The sequence below is a fragment of the Cryptomeria japonica genome, chromosome 9 (genome assembly GCF_030272615.1).
Source record: "Cryptomeria japonica chromosome 9, Sugi_1.0, whole genome shotgun sequence".
NCBI classification, from domain to species: Eukaryota; Viridiplantae; Streptophyta; class Pinopsida; order Cupressales; family Cupressaceae; genus Cryptomeria; species Cryptomeria japonica.
Genome location: NC_081413.1, coordinates 394293235 through 394304828, shown reverse-complemented (window position 1 = coordinate 394304828; position 11594 = coordinate 394293235).

Genomic DNA, 11594 nt, shown 5'->3' with positions numbered 1-11594 from the left:
CAAATGATCAGTAAAGGAGAAACAATCTTAGAAGCTAATGAAGGAGGTTCCCAAAGTATGCCTGGAGACTCTAAAATTCATTATATGGAATATGTCTTCGACTTAGAAAGGGGAGGAAACATGTTGGTATCTTTGGAGGACTCCTCATACACAATTCTTACAAGAACTCAACAAAATTTGAAATCTCAAGATGTTGTAACACCTGTTCACAGCACTGTGAAAGGAAAGGAAGTTTTGACCCATCATGGAGGTATGTCAAAGGGTGTTCAAGAGGTTACTTCTTTGAGTTCTATTTATTTTACTAACCCTTTTGATATCATTGAATTTTGCAAGACATCTTGTGTTCAGATTACTCCAGCTGAATATTTGAGGTTAAACCCGAAGGAGCTAGATAGATTGGTTGAGTTTGTCAAAGGAAATGATGCCCATGCCTTAGCAAGCAAGACCCAAATGCCCATGAGTGATGATTCTCAGACTCATGAAAATGCCAATCCTTCTTTAGTAATCCCTAAAGTCTCTTCAGAGGCTATTCCTCTACAAGCCAAGTTGGTTGAACCTAATTTTGAAAATAAACCAGAACCTTTGTATGTGTCCTTATATATTAATGGGCATAAGTTGAGTAATTGTATAATAGATTCAGGAGCATTTGATAATGTCATGCCTTCAGCTGTAGAAAAAACTTTAGGTTTAACCTTAACAAAGACCTTTGGCAAATCTTACTCCATGGACTCCAATCAGGTTCCTTTATTAGGGCAGATTAAGGATGCACAGGTCGCTTTATTGGCACACCCTGCCAAGAGAATCAAGTTGACAATCCTAGTGGCTGACATCCTTGCTAGCTATGGCATGTTGTTGAGTCGCACCTTCTGTAAAGACATGGGAGGGGAAATTAGGTTCGATTTGTCTCAAGCAATGATCACAGTTGAAAAATAGAGAGTCCTTTTGTACCCTAAAACAAAGGCCAAATACATAGTTTTTCCTTCAGATGATCCGAAAGCTCAAATTTTGTATCAAGATTGTGGCTTTGGTAATTACATGATATCAAATGATCCTCAAGATGAGAGTATGTTAATGGATTTAGGTATGTCTGATAAACTCTGGTCTATGGAATTTAATGGGAGTTGTTCATCTTCTAGATCAAGGGTCGGGGTCGTATTGATACCTCCCCATGGAAAGGTCATTCTTTATTCTTTCAAATTGGAATTCCAAAACACGAATAATACGATCGAATATGAGGCCTTGTTATTAGGTTTGGCTGAAGCGAGGAGATTGCAAATCAAAAAAGTTGAAGGTGAGAGGTGACACTAAAATTATTGTTAAACAAGTGAGGGGCCTATTTGCTATCAAAAATGAGAGATTGAGACATTATAGGAATCATGTTTGGGATGAGATCAAAGCCTTCGATTCTTTTTCAATTGAAGTCATTCCCAGGGAGCTTAACTCGAAGGTTGATTCTTTGGCGGTATCTGCAGCTTGCTGGTACCACACCCAGATTTCACAACCGACACTTACAAGGTTGAACTAGTTTATAGACCCAGTGTGCCTAATAATTTTGAATCTTGGTAGGTGTTTGAAAATGATAAACAAATTTAGAACTTTCTACAATGTGTTGACATTTTTACATCCTTGTTTTATGAGGGATCAGAGGCGAGTTGTAAAGAGTCTTCTCCCAATACACTAGAAGAACTACACGATGGAATGTTACAATTAAAAGGAAATAAAATCCCAAAGGGTTTAGTTTCTCTTGAATTCCTTTTTGACAGGAAAGATGGATATGTTTAGCAAAAGGATAAAGAACCCCCAGTAATTCAAAACTCTAGTGAGTATGAGCAAATTAACATTGGTACCAATGAATATCCTAAATTTGTTAATCTAGGAAAATGTTGTTCTGTAGAGGAGAAAAGGAAGTTTTTCAATTTGTTGGTTGAGTTTAAAGATGTTTTCGCATGGAGTTATGATGAATTGAAGAATTTCAGGGATGGTAAGTTCCAACATCAAATTCCTTTGAAACTAGGTGTCAATCCTTTTCGACAGAAGCTAAGAAATTTTAATCCAAAGGTAGCAAAAGCAATTTTTCATGAGATTGACAAGATGTTGAAGGCCAGAATTAATTATCCTCTACATCATTCTACTTGGATTGCAAACATAGTTCCTATTTGGAAGAAAAATGGTGAGATATGAATCTGTGTTGATTTCAGAAACTTAAATCAAGTAAGTCTGAAAGATAATTACCCCCTGCCTGCAATGGATCATATTTTACAAATTGTTTCAGGGTCGGAGATGATGTCCATGTTGGATGACTTCTCTAGGTATAATCAAATTAGTGTTGTGAAGCAGGATCAACACAAGACAACCTTTATAACTCCCTGGGGTACCTTTGCGTATAACAAAATGCCTTTCGGGTTGATTAATGTAGGAGCAACATTTCAAAGGATGATGGATCTTTCTTTCAAACATTTGAGGGATAAGATTATTGTGGTATATTTAGATGATTTAATTGTTTTCTCCAGAAAAAGGAAGCATCACGTGCGGGATTTGAGAAAAGTTCTAGTGAGATGTAGAGAGCATGGGGTATCATTAAACCCTAAAAAGTCTATTTTTGGTGTCATAGAAGGAAAACTTCTGGGACATATCATTTCATAGGACGGAGTAAAGGTTGATCCACAAAGGGTAAAAGAAATACAACAACTCAGTCTCCCCTCAAATAGAAATGGAGTAAGGTCCTTCTTTGGATAGGTGAACTTCCTAAGGTGTTTTATTCCTGATTTTGCTGAAACTACTAAATACATTCTAAATATGATGAGTGAAAAGGTAGCCTTTAAGTGGAATGAAGTTGGTAGAAAGGATTTTGAAGAGATTAAAAGGGCAATCGTGCATGCACCTACCTTGGTAAATCCAGACTTTAATAAGGACTTTATTATTTATTGTTATGCATCAGAGCATACTATGTCCAGGATTTTGGTATAGAAGGGTGAGGATAATGAAGAGGTGCCAATTTCCTTCATGAGTATTCCCCTGAAGAAGCATGAGTTAAAATACTCATAGATAGAGAAGCAGGCCTATGCGGTGGTAAAAGCTGTGAAGCAATTCAGGTATTACATACTTCATTCACATGCGATTGTTTTTGTTCCCAATTTTGCATTAAAAGCTATTTTAACTCAACAGGATGTTGGCATCAACAATAGAGCATCTTGGGTCTCCAAGATTCAAGAATTCAATTTGGATATCAAGCCCACTAAACTGGTTAGAGGACAAGGCCTCTATAGATTGATAGCAGAGAATGTTAAAGAAGAGGACAGTTTACCTTTAACCCTGTTCATCGATCGTCAGGATTCTTGGTTCACCAATGTGGCGTATTATCTTACGTATGGAGACTTCCCAGATCATCTTTCTCCTAGGAAAAAAGAAAATTTAAGGTTGAAAGCTGCAAAGTATGTCATCTCTAATAACATATTGTATAAGAAAGACTTAGATGGCACTTTCCTCCGATTTTTGGATAAATTGCACCAAGAAGCTCTATTGAAAACTTTTCATAATGAAGCATGCGGGGGTCATTTCTCTTCTATGTTTACTACATATAAAATCTTGAGGAATTGTTACTAGTGGTCGGGAATGTTCAAGGATGCATACGCCTAGGTGGCAAGGTGTGAGAAGTGCAAGTTGTTTACAGGTAAACCCCAGTTAGTTGCCTTGCCTTTGAGACTTGTGGTAATTGAAGAACCGTTTAAACAGTGGGGATTAGATTTCATTGGTCCTTTGAACCCCATTTCTAGTGCAAGGCACACTCACATATTAACAACAATAGATTATTTTACTAAGTGGGTGGAAGCTATCCTTGTAAAAAAAACCACTTCAGAGATTGTGTGTATGTTCCTTAAGGATAATATTCTTGTCAGGTTTCGAGTCCCTCAGAAAATAGTCACAGATAATGCATCAAATTTCTCTTCATTTGACTTAAGCTTATTTTTCTATGATCACAAAAAAAATTTGGCACATGCCTCTGATTATTATCTGTAGGGTAATGGTCAAGCATAATAAAGTAACAAGAATTTGATCAACATCATGAGAAAGTTGGTCAGTGAGAATTTTAGGGATTGGCATAAGAAGTTGCATGAAGCACTATGGGCAGATCAAACTTCACCAAAATGGGCCATAGGAATGTCACCATTTGAGCTGGTATATGGTATTGCCGCACAACTCTCTCTTCCTTTAGAATTAGCAGCTTCTAAACTATAGACAGTGATAGAAGATGTATTTTTTCAGAGCTCTCTTGAAAAATGAATTATGTACTTAACCAAGATTGAAGAAGAAAGGGAAAAGTTGGTTGACAAGATTACGGAACATGAGATGAGGGTTAAAAATATTTCTCATCAAAAAGCAAGGCCCAGAAAGTTCATGAAAGGGGACCTAGTGTTATTATGGGATAAAAGGAGAGAGCAGAAAGGTGCTCATGGCAAATTTTAGTCATTGTGGAAGGGCCCTTATGTGATTCACAAGGTAAAGGGACCCAATTCTTTTAAACTTTCTTACCAGGATGGTTTTGAACTACCCCTGCCTTATAATGGGCAGGACTTAAAATTGTATCAATTATAAACAGGCATCCCCTATCAGTTTGTACATACATTTTTGTTGTGTTGGTTTTTGTTGTGAGTCGAACCTTGGAATAAATTGTTTTACGAAACCAGAGATTTTGAGATTCATTGCTTGGTACTTTACAAGTTCCAGTCCCCATGTAGAGCCACTATTGGGCCCATAGAGAAATTTCCATTCCATATGTGTCCTTATTTGAAGTAATGCCCATCTAATCCGTTGGTCAAGTCATTTCCTTGACCTTCCTCATGTAACTCAGCCATTGTTATGTTGTTTAAGTTTCACTGTGTTGAACTTGAACCTTGAACTTGAATGTTTTGGTTCAAGGTTCAAAGTTCAACGGGCGTTGTTTTGAATGTCTTGTTCTTCTGCGCAGTTTTAAGTCTTTAATAGTCCTTGTCGGCATTTTGCATTCTTTGAACCTTGAACTTGAACCTTTTAGGTTCAAGGTTCAAGGTTCAAGATTTGTCATGTTAATGTTATGTCCCAATTATTTTGCAAAGTTCAAAGTTTGATGTATAGGCTTCTTGGAAGACATGTGACTTGCCACGAGGTGACGGCGTGGACTTTTAGGATATGATAAACGACCGCAGAGGGGAGGAATAATATTTCTTCAATGATTTGAAATCTATCATTTATAGCAAGTATGTGTGAAGATCCGTAGTGTTAGAAGTGAAGTGACTTAGCATTTAAAGCATGCTCCAGTGCAATAATTTCAAAGTAAGGTCACACGAACGAAGAGTAATGAAGATAGTTTTTGGTAATGATGGGTAAGATTTTCTCGGCTTTAAAACTAAGTAGTTGTCACATCGAGATTATCATTTTCTTTGAAAAGTTTTGAGAAGAAGTTTTTGGAGTGGGACAAATAGACTACGATAGGGATTTGCAGATGTCAGAGGAAGGTATGTTCAACAACTTTCTCAATTGTTGCAGTTTTCTTTAAAAGATCTGGGTATTTTGTTAGTTGTTTGTTTCCATTTTCCCTTTCCTTCATTGCCTGGGGTAATTGGGGAAAATCATGAGCTAAACATGTGGCCTACTTTGCCCAAATTAGTGAACTCATCCTCCCTTGTAAGATCTTTACTAGAACTAGGTGACACAACATTAGTTCAACTGGATTTAGATGTTTTTCTAGAAAGAGTAAGGAACCCAGCCGTAGATCCTATGATGAGAGATATTGCACAAAGTGGATTATTAGAGGCAGCCGCATTTCCCACAGCTGCTCCTTACCCTAAATTAGTTTTAGAATGTATGAATCATTATGACAAGGGTAATAGATGCATAAGGAAAAACAATGGTGAGGTATTGTTATCCATTGATAGACAGAGTAATGGCAGCCATGGGTATCCCACACCAGGAACCCTATGAAGATTGGACAATTGGGAAATCCTATGGAAGTTTCTCTGAGATAAAGCAGTATTATAGAACTCTTATTGCACGAAATTGGCTTCTAAGATTCCAAAAAGGAGGCTCAAGGCTACCGAGACCTCTAACCCGCGAGCATTTAATTCCCGCAATCCAAGACTTGGTAATATTGTTGAGCAGAGTAAAGGGTAATTCTGACTCTTTCTATTGGGAGGACTAGATGTATTTCTTCATCCAGGTCACTATGAATAAAAATTGGTTCATCGACTGGGGAACTGTTATCATGGAAAGGTTACACGAAGGTTTGAGTAATTATCTTGGGATGTCTAACTTTTATATGTCTTCCTACCTGTTATATATGCTTTCCTGTGTGAGAGAATGGTCTAGATTGTCCCATGCAAAATGGGATCAAGGAATAAGAATTTATGAGTATCATCCTAATTTGACTTTAAAAAGGCATGTTGATGATTATCTCCATTGGAATGATATTTTCGTTGGGAGGTTGACCTTTGAATTACAAGGTAACTTGCATAGAAGGATATCTGCAAAAGCTGTTGAACTTGTTAACATCTACGTCAGTTTCTTTACACAATTTAGTCACTTCACTTACCTAAGGGTTGGAGGATTTAAAGGTGAACCCTTTAGGCTACCCAGGTATGTTTTAGACTCCTGTATTTTGATCAAAATTTCCAGGCAGCTTGCGTATGTCACAAAGGATTATGGTGAGGACTCCAAAACAAGTGGGATTTTCCCCATTGATTTAGGCCATTACAGTTGTAGGTCTGTCTCTGATGCGCTAAATCTTGAGCTAGAATTTAAAAGATTTCATTTGAAGACCTTTGTGAAAAGAGATAATTTTGATAGTAAAGGTTTCATTGCTCAATATGTGAAGAAGATGGTGCCGTATCAGCATGTTCCTCAGTTGGAGGATTATTGGGAGGGTTGTCAAGATGATATCAAAGTAAGGAAAAGGAGTTGGTCCAGGTTAACCTTGAAACAAATTCATGACATGAAAATGCCAATGGATACTTTAGGTGTCACCACTAATGATGAAGATATACTTGATTCTAAGTTTATGAAGCGGCTACATAAGGAACCTCTTCTAGAGGTGGATTGGAGAAAAAAGATGGAGGATAGTATTCAGACACACACCTTCAACATAATTCATAGGATAGAAAATTGTCTTAGAAGTTGCTGATTTCATCCAAAATGAGCAACCAATTCAAGAAGCAAAATTGGGAAGAGGAATAACCCAAGCAAAACTTCTATTTTAACTAACACTCATATTTCTGTTGCAGGAAAAAGGCAGGCAAAGATTAAAGAAGAGAAAATTGACACTGAGGTTGAACTTTCTATTAGTGGTCGAGTTACCAAGTCAAGGTCCAAGAAGAGTTTTTAGCTACTAGCTCCTCATCTTATTCTTGATTTTGACGCAGAGGAAACACTATGCAATATGGCATCCCCTATTTCTAATACAGACAAGGTTTCAACTGGCATAGATACTACCTTCCAGGATTCAGGGACACTTGATATCCAGTCTCATGTAGACAGTGCCACACTGCCACCCTCAGGAGGATCTCCACCCATGCCATCTAAGGAATTGACTCTAGCACCCAAGTGGTTGAGTGAATCAATTACTAGGAAAAGGAATGTGGTCCCTATTTTGGTATCAATGGAGGATGCTGTGAGTAAATGTCTGGGAAAGTCCATGAAGCCCAAAAAGATAAAAATGGAGGCTATGATTGGTTTCGATGAAATACGAAGCATTGGACTACAGACATTGCCAAATCCATGGCCGACAAAGATACTTTTACTGTTTCAGAAGCAGACTATGCTATTGAATGAGTTGATTTGGGGGTCGGAACAAGAGCCGTGGATGTGAAACACTTGGAGACTTCAACCAAATGAATTATCTCTCATACTTGGAAGGATGAAAGAGACAAGGTTGAGTTAAAGAAGAATTTAATGCAAATGGCTCAGTATATTCATGCACTATAGAATAGCCCATTACTGTTGTCCCAAAGTTCAGGGCCATTTACCCTGAAATCACCTGGTAATCAGAAATTCCTTGATGAAATTTAGTGAAACAGGATGATCGCTGAGGTCTTCTCAGAATGGCTCACCTCGATCATGCATCAATGGACCAATTACATAATGGATTTATTCCAAATTTTTAAAGATGCTAATGCAGTTACCAAAGAATTGGATTTTGATTTAATCTTGTGGCAGAAAGAGAAGGCTAAATGGGTAGTGATTTCAAAATAGATGTGTGACATTCAGCGTTATGGCCTGATGAATTTTCTTGCTGAAAGGCAAGTGCCAGGGTTAAATTAAGATGTAATGTTTATTTGCAAAGAGAGCATTGAGTGGCGTAATCAGATTATTGAGCAGGGCCATAGTGAATCAGCCAATTTGCGTGGTGAATTAACAGCCTTATGGACGACCATGCAAAAGGATCTCTGCTGCGTGGATGTCCAATTGCTTAAAGAAGACAGCCAAACTTTGGAAGATACTGCAGAGATGATTAACCAGTTTACCAGCCACATTAAACAAATCAAGGTGGAAAAATCCTTGGCCGTGGGAGATTTTATGAGGATTTCCAAAGTAGAATCAATGCTCACAATTTCTCTTGATCACCTGGACTCACATAGGGACAAAGTGCAGATGGTAAACAAAGAGAAGGAGCTCTGGAAATAGAGAGTAATTCACATTAGTTTGCCACATGTAACTATAATTCAGGAATTTTTGAAGGTGCATCGAGAGTGGAGTGCGGCAAAGGCGGTGATGGTGTATGTCGAAAACACCAACCTGAGTGATCACACTAAGATGGAGCAGACAACATGACTAGCACTGTTGGCAATTGTTTGCCAACGAGTCTAGTCCATTTAAATTTTGGTTATGCAGTTAGGGTAGTTTTCTATTAACTCATTCAAGCTAATTTTACTTTGGTTTAAAAACTATTGGTCTGGTTACCTATATATATGTTTCGCAATGACTTTATTGAGGTTCACTATGTTTTCGAAAAGACTATCTTTAAAATTGCCTAAACACTTTGTGTATGTAGAAAGTGGATGATCATCAATGAATGAAAATCTTGTTAATAGTTATCTTCAATTTCAAATCTGTGTATTTGATATTTGAAGTTTGGTTTTTGTGAAAATATGTTTCAAAGAAGGGGTTGTTAGACTTTCTATATGTGCAGAAAACTATTGGAAAATTTCATCTTTAAGAGCTTTTCGTTTTGTTTTAGTGTACATGTGAAGTCTGTCGACTTTATGTAAAGAGTTATATATGAATCAGTGCTTGCATTCATTTTGTATTGACTGGTGGATGCAATTACTTTTTAGTGCTTTCTGGTGAAAAGCATTCTATTGATTGTGTGTAATTTGGAGTTGATTGAATATTTATTAGAGGGAGTTGTACCTTAATTTAGAGGTTAATCAATATAATGATTTTCCAACTGTTTGGTAGAAAATTTGTCTTTCCCTCGACCCATAATGCTTAAAGATTAAAGAAATAAAGGGAGACAAATCTTTTTACCAATAGTTATTAAGGTGTTGAGAACCCTTCTACTGATCTATGCTATCCAAGTTACATCCATTCAGGAGCTAAAGTCTATTGATAAAACTAAGGTAACTCTTGACTCCATCATTGGTAAGCTTACTCCATTTAAATTAAATGGTTATAATGGTAGTTCTCAGAAATCCAAATCTACATTTAGAGCTTCAATTTCTAACCCACCTATGAGGAAAAGCAGAGATGTTAGTCATAATTATGAGTCTAGATCCAGTAGAGAAGTTGATGATGAAGATAGTATGATAGAGCTTGAAGCATTTTTGGCCAAGTGGTTACCCAAAGGTACCCATAAGTATAAAGGTAAATTCCTTTGAAATGTTTTGCATGTAACAAGATTGGACACATTGCAGCTAACTGCCCTAATTGTGACAATGAGCATAAGTGTGAGAAGTGCAAGAAGTACAAAGGAAAAGGCAAAAAGGATTGTCTCATTCTAGTTGATGGTGGTATCACTGATGAGGAATCTGAGGGAGATGCTAATGAAGACATTGTCTTTGTTTCCATTAAAGAGGAGACACATGATCATAAGGAATTAGTTTCTCACATGGATAGTTCTGATAATTGGATCATAGGTAGTGGTTGTTCACACCACATGACCGGTGATCAGTTTAAATTTTTTACATTGAAGGAATTTGATGGAGGAGTTGTAAGATTTGGAAATGACTCACCTTGCATGGTAAAAGGAAAGGGAACCATTTCTCTTAATGGAAAGAGCAGTGCAGATGATGTTTACTGGGTTGAAGGATTAAAGCACAATCTTTTCAGTGTTGCTCAACTCAATGACAGAGGTTATCCATTGGAATTCAAGAATGGAGTGTGAAAAATCTATGGGAGCAAAGGTGAACTAATTGCAACTGGCAAGCAAACAAAAGGTAACTTGTTTAACCTGAATCCTAAAGTCAACAATTTTTTAATTGCTAAAGTAGATGATAGTTGGCTTTGGCATCAGAGATTTTGTCATATAAACTTTGATAACATTGTTAAGGTCAGTAAGTCCAAGTCCGTAAGAGTTTTTCCTAAGTTGGACAAATGGGTGAATTCTCTATGTAAGGAATGTCAGTTAGGAAAGATGACATCCTCAACCTTCAAGAGAATATCTTTTTCAATAGAACATTTGTTAGAATTGGTTCATATAGACCTCTGTGGACCAATAAGGACTAAAAGTATTCACGGTGATAGATATTTTATGATCTTCACTGATGATTACTCAAGAATGATGTGGGTCACATTCTTGAAGGACAAAACAAAATCCTTAAGTAAATTCAAGTCATTTAGAGCCTTAGCTGAAAAGGAAAGTGGTAAGAAGATAAAGTGTATTAGGACTAATCAAGGAGGTGAATTTACTTTAGAGGAATTCACTAGATATTGTAAAGACAATGGAATCAAGATGCATCTTTCTATACCGAGGACACCAAAATAGAATGGTATTATAGAGAAGAACAACCGATCAGTTGTTGAAGCTACTAGAACGATGCTTATACAAGGAGGAGAAGCAAAAAAATTCTGCAGAGAAGTTGTTAGCACAACTGTCTACACTATGAATTGGATATTGGTAAAGAGAGGTAAGGATAAAACTCCTTATGAATACTGATATGGTAGATCACCTAATGTCAGTTATTTTAAGATTTTTGGTAGTAAATTTTTTATCAAGAGAGGTGAATATGTTAGTAAAATTGAGGCTAAAAGTGATGAAGGCATATTTCTTGGTTACTCCACCAGGAGTAAGGCCTACAAATGTTACAACAACTAGACACAGAGAATCATTGAGAGTGTTGATGTTCAAGTGGATGAGTGTCCTGAAGTTTCAGGAGAAACTAGTAAGGAAAAGAAGGAAGATGAACTTTGCATTCTGATTTTGGAACTAGAACCGATGAAGCTAGAAGATAATGAAGTGAATGTTGTAGTACCAGTTCAACTAGAATAGGTAGATTTAGAGGAAGATGATGATAGTGAAGAAGAAGAACCTAAAGATAATGATCATGTCATTCCAAGGTATGTGAGACTCAATCATAATCCTAACTAGATTATTGGAGATAAAGATTCTGGAGTGTTAACCAAAAGAA